The sequence below is a fragment of the Meriones unguiculatus genome, chromosome 14, assembly GCF_030254825.1.
Source record: "Meriones unguiculatus strain TT.TT164.6M chromosome 14, Bangor_MerUng_6.1, whole genome shotgun sequence".
Lineage (NCBI taxonomy): Eukaryota > Metazoa > Chordata > Mammalia > Rodentia > Muridae > Meriones > Meriones unguiculatus.
In genome coordinates, this window is record NC_083361.1 from 63,696,063 (window position 1) to 63,710,325 (window position 14,263).

General features: G+C 43.7%; 1 protein-coding gene across 11 annotated transcripts in view; it reads right to left on the minus strand.

Annotated features, from left to right (window-relative positions):
- The window catches only part of Sv2b (synaptic vesicle glycoprotein 2B), a 169,298-nt gene that overhangs the window by 145,239 nt on the left and 9,796 nt on the right, over positions 1 to 14,263 (minus strand). The window contains exon 1 of one of the 11 annotated variants that reach the window (XM_060367362.1): positions 8,700 to 8,723. The exons of 9 other annotated variants lie outside the window; for them this stretch is intronic. The gene's annotated coding sequence lies outside the window, so the exon portion shown is untranslated. Of the gene's footprint in view, positions 1 to 8,699; positions 8,724 to 14,263 lie in introns of those variants that run through there. One more of the 11 variants, XM_060367368.1, reaches the window with a different exon arrangement.

Sequence of the window (14,263 nt, forward strand, 5' to 3'; positions counted from 1 at the left end):
AAACCGGAGGTTTCATCCATTATGGTCCTGGCAGGAAGCATGGAGACATGCAGGCAGACATGGTGTTGGAGAGATAGGTGAGAGTTCTACATCTGGATCAATAGGGAGCAGGAAGAGAGTGAGCCACTAAGCCTGGCTTGAGCATCTGAGCCCTCAAAGCCCACCCCCAGTGACATGCTTCCTCCAACAAGGCCACACCGTCAATAATGCCTCTCCCTATGAGTCTATTGGGGGACATTGTCGTTCAAACCACCACACAGGCACAAAACCTGGTTCACCGTCCCTGTAAAACACAGGAAACTTTCTCATCATGTAAGCTTTCTAGATGGGGACGTGACTAGAATGCCACCCACCTCTTCACTAAAACAGATGTACATGAAGAGTGGAATCCTCATCTGGCCATGACCAAGCTCTGCCTCTGCCATTCACTGTGCTGACATAGGGATCAAATCCCTACAAGGAAGGGAGATGAAGGTCACAGAACTAAAGCTGACTGCTGGTCTCCAGCCGAGTGCTAACTGCCCTTAGGCCCACAATAGCACTGCATCGCTAAGGGAAACTCGCTTCTGACCTACCTGGCAAAAAGCTGCTCTTCCTTAGGTAGCATTTAGAAAACATGGTCAATGATGCCTTCTGAGAAAGTCTGTTTCATAAGATGACAAGGCTTACCAACCTCTTTAGAGGACTGGATGTGTCCTTTAGAGTTCTGACTATGAATAAGCAATGCATTTCATCCTTTTTGATCAGAGGCCAAGCAAAGGAAGCACTCTCCACACACCCACCATCACCGCTATTGTTACCATTGTTGTTTATAATATATTCATCTCAGTTACATTTGACCACAACCAGGCTGGGAGCCTTTCCTCTTCAAGATGACTTTATTTCTCCACTTGGTGCTTTATGCCCATACCTTAAACTCCTGAAATCTTAACATAAGCCTTAACCCTTGTACTGATATAATAATAATTACACAAATGTCATCTAGGATCAGTTTTGTAAGGCCCATGAGATGTTTTTCAGAAAACAAGGAAATGGATGTTAAGTCAAGTTCAGTGCCTGGCCCAAAACGAAACCTCTGAGATGCATATTCCTTCACTCTTACATTCACTGTATCCTCTCTCAATTCCATATTGAATTCCTAACCCACCTTCACTCCAGAAAGGGATGTTATTTGGAGAAAGGCCCTGTAAAGGAATAATGAAGTCAAAATGAGACTGCCATGGCTGTAGTCCCATGGCTACCACCTGCTCAAGAGAAAGTTTATCCTATATTATATGTCCAATATCCACTTATAAGTGAGTATACCCCATGTGTGTCTTTCTGCTTCTGGGATACCTCACTCAGGGAGATCTTTTCTAGATCCCACCATTTCCCTGTAAATTTAATGATTTCCTTGTTTTTAATTGCTGAGTAGTATTCCATTGTGTAAATGTATCACAAATTCTGTATGCATTTCTCAGTTGAAGATCATCTGAGTTGTTTCCGGATTCTGGCCATTATGAATAAAGCTGCTACGAACATGGTTGAGCAAATATCCTTATCGTATACTTGAGCATTTTTGGATATATGCCTAGAAGTGGTATAGCTGTATCTTGAGGTAGCACTATTCCTAATTTGGCTCTGAGAAAGAGCCAAATTGATTTCCAAAGTGGTTATACAAGTTTACATTCCCACCAGCAATGAAGGAGGGTTCTCCTTTTTTCACATCCTCTCCAGCATGTAAGGACCATGCATGGAGAGGGCATAGACCCCCTGTACAGATGTAGCCCATGGCAGCTCAGTCTCCAAGTGGGTTCCCTAGTAAGGGGAACAGGGGCTGTCTCTGATATGAACTCAGTTGCTGGCTCTTTGATCACCTTCCCCTGAGGAGGAGGAAGTATTACTAGACCACAGAGAAACACAATGCAGCCAAGTCCTGATGAGACCTGATAGACTAGGGTCAGATGCGGGGGGTGGGTGGAATGGACTTGGGGAGGTAAATGGGAAAAGAAGAAGAAGAAAGGGTGGGATTGGGAGGGGATGAGGGACAGGACTACAGCTGGGATAAAAAGTGAATAAACTGTAATAAGTAAAAAAAAAAATTAATAAAAAGGAAAAAAAAAGAAAAGAAAGTTAAAACACAAGCACAGAAAAGGAAAACTACAAAAAGACAGAAGGAGAGCATGGCCACCTACAAACTACAAACAGGTCTTATGACAAAATGAACTTCTATTGTTTCAGCTCCCCAGTCTCTGGCTTTTGTCCTGTGGCAGACATAGCAAAGGAATGCACTCTCCTTTGAATAAAAATTTTAAGGGAAGAGGCATTTTCTGAGGACAGAAAGCTTTCATGTGTGTGTTAATTGTTTTTGACCCACTGTGAAAAATATCTGAGAGAACAACTTTAAGAAGAAAAGAGTTCTTCAGCCCATGGCTTAACAAGGGAATGGTTTGTTCTAGGTCACGGTTTCAGAAGATTTCAGTACTTCCATGAACATGGGAGTGTTCGTGGTGGCAGGAGTGTGTGGCAGAACCACCCCTGAATGGATCAACCAGAAGTAGAATGTGACCCTGGAACCAGAGGCAAAGCTATAATTTTTCTTTATGTCTAATGTATCTTTATCTGTGTAACACATGAGCACAGTGGCTTCAGAGCCCGGAAAAGAGTATCAGATCCTTTTGAGCTGGAGTTACAGGTGTTTGTGAGCTGCCGTTTAAGTAACAGGGAGGGGAACCCAGGTCCTCTGGAAGAGCAGCCAGTGGTCTTACTGCTGAGCTATCTCTGCAGGCCTATATATTTTTTCAACATTCGTTTATTTCTATGTATGTCTGTGTATCTGTGTACATGTGTATGCACATATATGTGCACACATAAATAAACATGCCTATGTGCACACATGGAGGCCAGAAGATGACATCATGTGTCTTCCTCCATTATTCTCTACTTATTCCTTTGCAGTAGAGTTTCTCCCTGAACCTAGTACTCACATTTTCTCTACTGTGCTGGAAGCCAGAAACACCAAGTGATGTTCCTAGCTCTGTCTCCGTCAGAGCATCAGCTGCAGGCATTTGTAGGTCTGCAGGCTTGTTGTGTAAAAGCTGGACTCAAACTCTGGTCCCCATGCTTGTGCAGCAAGTACTCTTAACTACTGCACCATCTTTCCCACCCAAAGCCACAGTCTTCAAAGCCCCTCCCCTAGTGGCCCATTTCCACCAGTATGGTCTCACCTCCTAAAGATTTGACAGCCTCCCATAATAGAATCACCAGCTAGAAACAAGTTCAAAACATGAGCCTGTGGGATTCGCTTCAGATCCATGCTGTGACAGTATGAATTATAAGGACGCCCTTGGCCCTTGGTCCTTTGGTGGATATGAAAATCTGTCTGGTGAATTTCCCACAGACCGCCCATCCTCTCTCTCTCTCTTTCTCTTTCTCTCTCTCTCTCTCTCTCTCTCTCTCTCTCTCTCTCTCGGACTTAGTGCTGTGCCTCACACTTAGTTGAGGGTTTCTCACTTACTAGGGGAAAAGATGCCATTAGTTTCACAATTCTCCCAAGAGACCTGCGTGGGGAGTCGTGCGTGGCAGCCTGGCAGAGGAAACACCATTGGCATCACAGATATGAAAAACTGTAAATTCACAAATGACAGATTCGTGACTTCCCTGGAGAATAAATAGCAAGAACAGATGGGTCCTGGGGATGGAAGATTGCATGCAAATCTTAATAGAACTTTGGTAATTTAATGAGTGTGGCAAAGAAAGAATGGCAATTTAGTACCAAAAGCAATGGTAGGACGCAATTATCCACTCTGAAGTTTAACCCCAGGATAACTTCCCATATTGAGGAATGCAAGGTTACCATCAGAAAATATTGCTCCAGGATTTAAAGCATCTTTCAGTGGGCTGGCATACAGACCAACACATTTTCCCTATGGATCTCTGCAAGGCACCTCTCTATACAGCAGTCCTAAGGACTGTCCCCGGTGCTATCTAGATGAGAGAGATGACTTGCTAGAGACATGAGGACGCACAGATAAAATGTAAGAACCAAGCTTAAAGTTGTGCCTTAGGGAGATGAATAATTTGGCATTTGCAAACTGCCCAACCCAACCTTTTCCAAGCTAATCTCTTCTTGGTCATCTCCGGAGTGCTTCCACAAAGACATGCTCCCTTAAGAGAAGAAACCATGAGATGGGAAATCAGTCTGGGTCAAACTCAACCACTCACCAACTGTGTCTGGCAAGGTGTGGCTTGGCTTCTCAGTTCTGTGGGAGTAGCATTCATTTCTTTTTCGGGACTTCGTCAAAAAAAAAAAACATAGAAAGTCTACTCTTCAGAACTGATGAGCAAATTGGCAGTGTGATGTTAAAGCAACAATTTGGTTTCTTCATGCATAAAACAGAGAAGATAAAAGTCTCAGCCACCAATGTGTGTCTCATGAACAGCAGCAAGCTCAGATACCACTCCATAGATATTTATCAAATGGGATGAGCCAAAGCTCACCTCTCTTGGTTATACCTGAATACATGATGTCCCAGTTAGGGTTATTATTGCTACGATGAAATACCATGACCAAAGCTAGTTGGGGAGAAAAGGATTTGAGCTTACACGTCTAGGTAACAATACATTATTAAGGAAAGTCAGGGCAGAAATGCAAATGTGAGAGGAACCTGGAGGCAAGGCTAATGCTGAAGCCATGGAGGATTGCTGCTTACTCACTTTCTTATAGTTTCAAAGGTTTCGTCCATCATCATCATGGCAGGGAACATGGTACCACACAGGCAGACATGGTGCTGGAAAAGCAGCTGAGAGTTCTATAACTGGATCCACAGGCAACAAGAAGAGAAAGACACTGGACCTGCCAACTTCCAGAGACACACTTCCTCCAATAAAACCACACCTCCTAATCCTTCTCAAATGTTGCCACTCCCTAATAACTAAGCATTAAAATACGTGAGCCTATGGGGGGCATTCTTATTCAAACTGTCACTTATGAATACCAGCTCTGACTCAAAGCCTGTCCAAAAGGCATCTTTTCTTGAGCTCTTTATTTTTTTAATTGACTAATGGACATTGTGTTTTCCACGTATGTTCTTTTAAAATCTGTATACATTGTGTAACTGTCAGATAAAGCTAACTAATGGGAGAATTAAGCTGATAGAGGGAGAGAAAAATTAGTGAGGGATGAAATATAGGGAGGAACAGCTAAAACTAAGGGCCATTTGAGGGGTCATACGGAAACCTACCACAGTAGAAGTATATACGGAAGAAATTTAAATAGACTCTCCAAATAACACGGGAAACAATGCCAGCTAGGTATCTCTCATTACCAAATAAAGCTTCCAGTGCCAGGAACATGTTAAATCAAAATGAGTTTTTGGCCAAAAGTGTCCCATGGAAACCTCCCAAACAATTCAAGGCTGTTTTTTTTTTTCCTCACCCAACAAACTTATGGTAAGGCACTATTGCTCCATGCAATGCCTACATAATTCATTGAACATTGAGAAGTCAGGATGATACTTACATAGAGCCTTCACCTCTACTGACTAGTGTTCATGGTACTGGAAGTTACACTGCATGATAACAGAGAAGAAAAGTAAACGCCAAACCTTTGATCTACAATGGTGACCTTCCTTCAAGATATGCTAGTGCAATAGTGGCACAACCATTATCTGGTTGCTTTGAAGGCCCACTCCATAATATAGGACTCCCTGACACTGCTCAGGTAGCCAAGAACCTGAGATTAGATAGCTCACGGACTTAGAGGAAAACCTAATCCTACTGTTCTGATAAAGAAATGTAGTGATAAAGTGACTCCTAACAGCATTCTGCTATATTCATAGACCAGGGTCTTGCTCAGCCATCATCAGAGAAAGATCCCCCTTGAATAAATGGAAACAAACACAGAGACCCGTAACTGGAATGTTCAGAGAGCAAGATTTCTTGAAACACTAAGTCTTAAATAGGATGTCTTCATCTAATCCCTCCCCTCAGGGCTCAGGGAATTCTGCAGAAGAGGGGTAGAAAGATTATAAGATCTAAAGAGGAAGGAAGTCACAAAGGAAACAAGGCCTTCTAAATATGAACATATGAACTCATAGACTGTGTAGCAAGGTCATGGCCTTTACCTAAACCAGATGGAGTACCAGTACTGAGAGGGGACATGGACACAAGCCCTAACCCAGAAACTATCTCCAATTGATAATCATTCACAACAACAACAAAAAAAAATTATTTTTCTCCAATGAAGTGTCTCTAAGTATACAAAACACGCTTAAGGGTAGACCCTATGCCCAGCAGTAGACGGCCAGTACAAAAAGAGCTCAATGCTATTTGGAGAAGTTTTTGTCTTATATTATCTCATATTGCTTTGTCTGGACTCTTTTTAGCTCACAAGGGTTCTGATTTGGTATTTTTATGAGATTTTTGTGTGTTCGAATGTGTGTGTGTGTTTGCACCTGTATGTGTTCTTATGTTTTATTTTCCCCTTTGGTATTTTTTCTGTTTGTTTGTTTGTTTGTTTTGTCCCATTCTGATTTTTTTATTTTATTTTCGTTTGTTTGGGTTCTGTTTTGTTTTCGTTTTTGTTTTTGTTTTTTTGGATGTCTGGTTTTTTCCTGAAGAAAGAGAAAGAAAAGGGTATAGAACTGTGTGAATGGGGAGGTAGCCAGGATCTGGGAGGAATCAGGGACGGGGAGCCATAATTAGAATATATTGCATGGAAAATTTTGTGTTCAATAAAAAAGGAGAAAAAGTTAATTCTGCACACATTGTGGAATGTCTGATAAAAGCTAATTAATATATGCAATTTCACGAACTTTATTTGGGGGGTAAGAAAATTTAAATCTATCCCCAGGATGTCCATGAATGAAATAGTTACCGACAATAGTCACCATACCATTGCACAGTGTATCTTTTGAATTTTTTCTTCCTAACTGAAAATTTGTTTCTTTTGAGAAAGATCTCCCGAATCTCGCTGACCCTGGGCCCTGGTAACCACATTCTGCAAGTCCAGCTTTTCAGATTTCAGATTCCACACTGAAGTGAGGTCGTGCAGCATTTCTCTGTGTCTGGCTCATTTCGAGTGGCATGCCATCCTCCGGGTTCTGCCTTTTATTTTATAAATGTCTTGAAAAGTACAGGAATAGAAACAGACAAAAAAAAATTTAGGGAGGCTGAGCCCCAGATAGAAAGCATCTGAATGGGGCCCTCCACTGGGAAAACCAAAACAGGCAATTAAAAGTATCAGGAATGGAGGAGCCAGAACCAGAGCCGAGAGAGCTAGTGTGCATGGTGTGATCTGGCAAAGAGGATACAGAGAGCTGGGTTCAAATGGCTCTCAGGCAGAAGGAGCAGATAACCGATGCAGCAGGAGAGATTTCCAGAGGGGGGTGGGTTCAGCAACTCCTGCTTCCCATACAGTCCCTGGGAAGGCCGTCCCAGACCCCCATTTGTGAGCCTCATGGCCTGACTGTTCGTGTGGGGCAGGAAGAGATGTTTTCTAAATCCTCACTCTGAGTCTGCCTCTGTGCTCATCTGACCTGTGCTCATCTACTACACCTTGCTGACATTTGTCAGCAAGACGAGAGAGGGCAGGGAGAGCTCAGCAGACGGGAGTCTTTGGAGCACTCATCGCAAGGAGTCTTCAGGGCCAGCCTCCTGAAGTCAGCGGAAGGCAACAGTGTTTTGCCTTTAAGAAATTAATGTAAACAGAAGCTGAAGAATACCCCTTGTCCATAATGCTTGAGATAAGAACTATTTAAGAAGCTGGGTGATGGTGGTACACGCCTTTAATCCCAGTACTTAGGAGGCAGAGGCAGGTAGATTTGAGTTTGAGGGCAGCTTGGTCAATAGAGTGAACTCAAGGACAGCCAAAGCTACATAGAAAAGCCTTGTTTCGAAAACCCAAAGTAATAATGATAATAGCATGTCAGCTTTTCCAGATGTTTTAATATTTTCATATAAATAATAAGACGTCTTTGGAAGGAAACCTACGCCTAAAACCCAGTTACATGCACCTTACACACACAGCCTAAAGGCAATTTCATACAATATTCTTAGCATTCTTGCATTATTTTTTTTTTTTACTGCATCCTGCCACACATAAAGTCAGATATGGAATTTTGCACCTATGGTGTCATGCTGGAGCTCAAATAGTTCCCAGTTTTACAGTATTTCAAACAGATCCACCATTGGGGTCAGTGAATGGTTTTTTGAGGTGAGTGCTGTGGGGAAGGAAGGGGTGGGAAGAAGAGAGTCCTGACAGAACTGGGACCTGGGCGGTTCAGCAGAGTGTGGTTTTGCCTCTTTAAGCCGTGGGTGTGAACATGGGGATGCAAGGGGACCGCTCTTGCGGTCATCACTGGCTGTCGATTGCAATGAGCTTTCCAGAAAGCGCCTTAGTAGCACAAACGAAGAGCTCTGTCTCAGGCTTCCCACTTCCCAAATCCCCCTCAACAGCAAATATTTTCCAATCATAAAAATAATAACCATTTTTTTCAAAAGCAGCTACCTTGGTGAAAAACTTGAATCCTCACTAACTGCAGCAATAAACGTGGGTCATTTCCTATCCTATTACAAACACAAAAACCAGAACAGATCACATCAGTGGTGGTCCATCGGTTTATAATAATCAGGGCCAAGAGTTGGGCTCATCACTTGCTAAATTCAGGCAGGTCGCTGGGTAGCTAAGATCGAACCATGAGAACAAGTAAATTGCTTACCATAGCTGTGAAGTGCCTTAGATACATCTTAATTTATTTCTTCATCCACTTTAGCCATCTAATCTCCTCTTGAAAGCTGAGAGATTGTCAAATTAGAAAAGGATTTATCTTTAGAAAGAGAGCTCTTACCATCGGGAAAAGCTTACTCTCCCAGAAATGTCAACCTTTTGCTCGTTGCAAAGATAGGCTCCCTGCCTGGATTTTATTTATGTATTTTGGTCTCTACCTTGTTCTAAAAACTAGAGCAACTGGCCTGAGCATCCTGCAGGGGATTCCATCTGCTACAGGCCAGACAGAAGCCATGGATTAAGGATAAGAGCCAGGATCCCCAAGCAGATCAGTCAGCACGCCCACACCCCCAGGCCCTGCCTCTGTGCAGACAGAGCTCATTAACCCCGTATATAAAATAGTGTAAGGCTCCACACAGAGCTAAAGGGAGGAGGGATGGAGCCATAAAGAAAAGCCAGAGGTAGAGGAGGTAGATTGAGCATGTCATTCACACTGGAAGGCTAAGTGAAACATACCAGCAACCATGAGAATCACCAGTGTGACAGGGAGCTGACCCTTTCTGGAGTTGTGATTATTTAGACTAGCTCTCTACTGCCGATGGCTTTTCTATAGGCAGTTTTCCTATGGCCATGTTGCACTGGCCCCCTTCAGTGCCTACGATCTTCTCATCTAAGGTCAGACAAGTCCCTCTTTATGATTCAGCTGCTGTTGAAGCATCCCTGGGGCTTCTGCTCCTACCCTAAGCATCAGGTTTTTCCTTGCATCTTTCCAAGCCCTCATTGAATCCAACAGGAACAGTTTGATTCTTCCCTTAGCACCATCACCCATGTTCCCCTGCAGGGAAAGGCTCTTCCTTAAGCCATCTGCCCACAACAATTTTCAAGCTAGATGTACACACTCTACGCCTCCAGATGGTCCAAAGTCAGGGGACATGCCAAGACCTCTTTTGCATGGTCATTTCATCCTTACAGTATCACAGATCAGCAGGCTTTCAAGGACAAGTCATTGTCCCGACTCCCTTCCTACAAGCACCTGCAGTGTCCATGGGGGACTCTGTCATAGGGACCTTCACCTGGCTTTGTAAAGCAAAGCATTTGTATCCTTGAGCAAGCGCTTGCTATAGATGAAGTTGCCAACGAGCCTACCTTCCCTTGAGAGCTCTATTCTTACAGAGACCCGGGGGCACCAAGGCCAGTTTTGCTATCTCTTAGGAAGTCTTAATGGATCTCAGGGGCTAACAACGTCAAGTGTCTCTGTATCCTGCCACAGAGACCCTTGGTGATGCTTTGTTCACCACAGAAGGGAAATGGAACCAGCCTAACTACCCACCAAGAGATGAATGTGCTAGTTTGCTTTCTGTCACTATAATAAAAGACTGCTGAAAAGCAACACGAGGAGGAAAGGCTTGCTTCATCTTACACTTCACAGCTCATCACTGAGGGGAGCCAAGGCAGAAGTACAAAGCAGGAACCTGGAGGAATAAACAGAAGCAGAGACCACAGAAGAGCGTCGCTGACTGGCTCCCTCCCCGTGGCATGCTCATCTTGACTTCCTATACAACCCAGGCCCACTTGCCAAGAGATGCCACTGTCCAGACTAGGCTGGGCACCTCTGCGTGAATCAATAGCATGTTCTCACGGACATGCTACCAGCCAACTGAGGCTCTGTCTTCTCAGGTGGCTCTAGTTTGCGTAGAACCACCCCAAATGGAGAAAGAAAATGTGTTTTTCTATGAACAGCCAGAGAGCATGACAGTCTCCATCCTACGGATGCAAAGTTGCAGGGTCTCAATGACAGAGGGCAACAACCGGATATCCAAGAGAAATCCCAGTGAGGATCCAGTACTGATAGTGCGGCAGGAGCCAGAGGCTTGAACCAGACCAATGACTTCAATGCAACAAACATTGGCAAGTAAAGGAGTATTCCTGTGGGACACACTGTCACACACTACAGCTTTCACAAGATTTTTCTTTGAAGTGGGAGGGGTTGCAAGGGTAGAGAGTAGGTACGAAGGGAGGGGGAAAGAAGGGGATTAGGCTGCCGATGTGAAATTCACACAAAAAAAAATCAATAAAAAGTCTTTTAAAAGAAAATGTGTTTTATACATACACAATGAAAATTTATGCAGCTATAAATAATAAAAGCATAAAATCTGTGGAAAAAATATATGTATCTGCAAAATATGAAGTGAGGTAACGCACACTGGGCAAAACAAAATCACATGCTCGCTCTCAAATGTAGATCTTCAGGTCAAATATTCAGATTTGCATGTTTAATTTGGACTGCCTGTAGTGGCAAGAAAACTAGAAAGAATCCATGAGATGGGGGTCTTTGGGGAGGAGAGATAGCAGGGAACATGTGATAAGGAAGAACAGGGAGAGGTATTTGAGGGCTGGAAAGGTTTAAATTGGAATAAGGGAGAAAAGAGATATTTAGAGAGTTATCGAAAACTAAGGATGCATGAAAACCCATATGGAAAGCTGCTATTTTGCAAGCTAATTAACAGCATATTTAACAAAAAGGAGTTTGAAGAGAGGCACCCTGCACAGATGAATAATTCTCCTCCCAGAAGCCATGGACTATTGAACAAAAATCCCAGTGCTGGGTATGGGGCACCTCCCTAAGAATTGTTGGTCTGCAACACCCCAGAGACCTCCAAGACAATACAGGCTTCTGGCATTCCTCCTGGATGCCCACTACTAGGTAATAATGACATCATATTCATGAAGACGCCACTCGCTATATTTTACCATCACAGAACAACAACAAAACAGGGCAAAAGATGGATGGCATTTTAATACCTACATCTGTACTCTGGCAATAATTTGGGGTTCAATATCAAGGCTGCTTGCAGATTCTTTATTCGGAACAGCCTGACCAAATCCCAAGAGCTAAGGCCATTTTTCTAGCTTTGCCAGTGCATGCAAAGAAGACAAGACAGGCTTCCCTTCCAGAACACAGGACCCTTCTCTGCACTTTGAGGAGGGGAAACCCCACTGGAATTCTAGCCACAGAACAATCCTGTCATTGTGAATCCTGTCATAGGTGACACGCCTCATTCTCTGCCTATTTTTATTCTCTCTGAGCAAATGTCTCTAAGGTTGTTTTTTGTTTTTGTTTTTGTTTTTTTTTTTTCTCACTTGAAAATTATTATACCACTGCCAGCTGCTGGGATTACACAAATAAATTTGATAATAGCAAAGCAATATGCTGCCCCGCGTTCAAACACCGCCACACAATAACAAAGCAGCCTGCGGTGCCAGCTCCCATTCACAGCCTGCAAACAGAAGTAGCGCCAACGAAGGCCACCCACTCTCTCAGCCTCAGGGGGACAGGGTTGCAGGCAGCACGGTCCCAGGGTGGAGTTTTGCTCTTCTGTTGCCAATGGACTCTGTGTACAGGGAGAAGGTGCAAAGTCATTCTGTCCAGCACAGCAAGTCAGTGCGGTGCACACGCACATTTTCCGCTGAGTGGGGTTAGCACCCTGACACGTATTAACCAAGCATATGGGTCTCCGAGTTATAAACAAGCTCACAGTTCTGAACAACAGAATGAAAAATTCTGTATAAGAATGATTGTGCAGATTTTAAATACCTAAACGGAGATTCCCTATATATTACTAAGCTATGACACACACCCTAAGAACAGCCATCGTGTCTCCTTTGCCTACCACTAACCCCAGTACCTGGAACAACAGCCCAGCAATAAACATCAATTGAATAACTGAATAAATAATTAAACAAATAAACAAACAAATGTATAAATGAATAAATATGAAGTGATTTAAGGAGGAAATCTGCATCTCTGACTTTTGTGCATTTTAGTTGTTTTAAATGCAGTCTTACAGAAAGCAAGACGGTTGTAAGAACTCAAGCTCCTTAGGAACAGAAGAGAGCTGGGGAAATAGCCAGACTTTAGAAGACGATGATGCTCTTCCGTGAGCAAATGTCCCATGAGCTTTATTTCAGCAGGGGAAGCCTGCTCAGTGTGTAGTGGCTATCTGTGGGGTTTGCCTGCCCGTGAACCATGTTCTCTTCTTAGGTGGCAACCCCGCAGTTTTCCTTGAGGAACTCCTCCTGCCTTCACCACATGCAATTTTTGCTTTTTATTTGGGCCTTTGAGTCTAGGCATGGACCCCAACTGGGCCAGGCAGGGTTCTCTCAGCCCAGAGTATGAATCTAAATCTAAATCATGGTGAGGGCTGTCCCTTGTGCATCTGCTGGGAGGAAGCAGGCTGGAGTGTCCAGACACAGGGAGACTTTGCAAGCACACGGTAGAGAACTCACAGTGAGGGCTCTTCCTACAGGTTCACTGTTTTGCTTTCTCAGCAAAGGTACTTGGCCTAACTCCTTCGTGGATGACCAGAGCACTTACAAAGTAGAGAGTTTCAAGCCAGAAATTCTGGATCATAATCTACCAGGAGTAGTAAATCACCTCCTCTCTTGGACCCACCCGTCTCTTTCTCCATATCATGAAGGAACTAGGACAAAAATACCCACAAAGGAGCCTTGTGAGTTAGGTCAACAGAAATTGACCCCCTGAATCTCGGGCATTGGCAGCACAAAAGCTCACATTGTCGGGCCAGCAAAGCTTTGAGTTTAAGGCAGTTAATCCCTTGGCTGATGACTGGAACAAAGAGGATTAACCTCAGCTGAGACATTCACCATCCAAATATAGAGCAACCCCAGGCACACAGGAGAGAGAGAACAAGCCCCCACCTTCTCTCAGACTCCCTTCTCCTCTCTCATGTTCTTTCTCTCTAGCCCATTAGTAAACAGATTGTTTAACCAGGGTCTAAGTGTCAGGATCTTTTCCATGTTTCCTCACTGCCTTCCAAAGTCCTCCAATCCAATATCTGTTGGTCCTCCTTTGAAACCCACAGGTTCAAGGTTATCTCTGTTTAGTATTAACTAAATAAAGCATACATACCCCATGTGCCGGCAACCACCCTAGATACCTTAGCTACAACAGCAGCCAAGATGACAGTCTCAGCCCTCAGACCAACGGGGATGCTCCTGTGTAAGCTGTGTACCCTGCTTGGTGCCTCACACCATCATCGTCCTTCAGGGCTCTGCCGCAAGCCCAGGAAGCAGATCTTACAATGACCGGTCCACGGGTGAGGAAATTGTCACCGAGCACTTGAACATCTTACATGAGGTTATGTAGCCTGGATCAGGGAAAGCCTCTTGGTTTCAAAATGATAGGAAATTCTAGGACATTCCCGACATTTTTCAGAAGTTCAGAACAATAGAAGGAAAAAAAGGGGAGATGTTGGATCCTAGTCCCTCAGAAAGGTATACATACTGATGAAATAACTAGAAAGACCCTGGAACTGGAGTTATAGACAGCTGTGAGCTGCCATGTGGGTGCTGGGAACTGAACCTGGGTCCTCTGGAACAGGAGACAGTGTTCTTAACTGTTGAGCCACCTCCCTAGCTTCTCACTCAGTACTTATTTAAATTTAAAGCATTCCTAAAGAACGGACAAGCCTAAGTCATCCCCAGACATAGCTTTTTTTTTTTTAATTTTCTGTGTGACTAAGAAACATTCTAGAT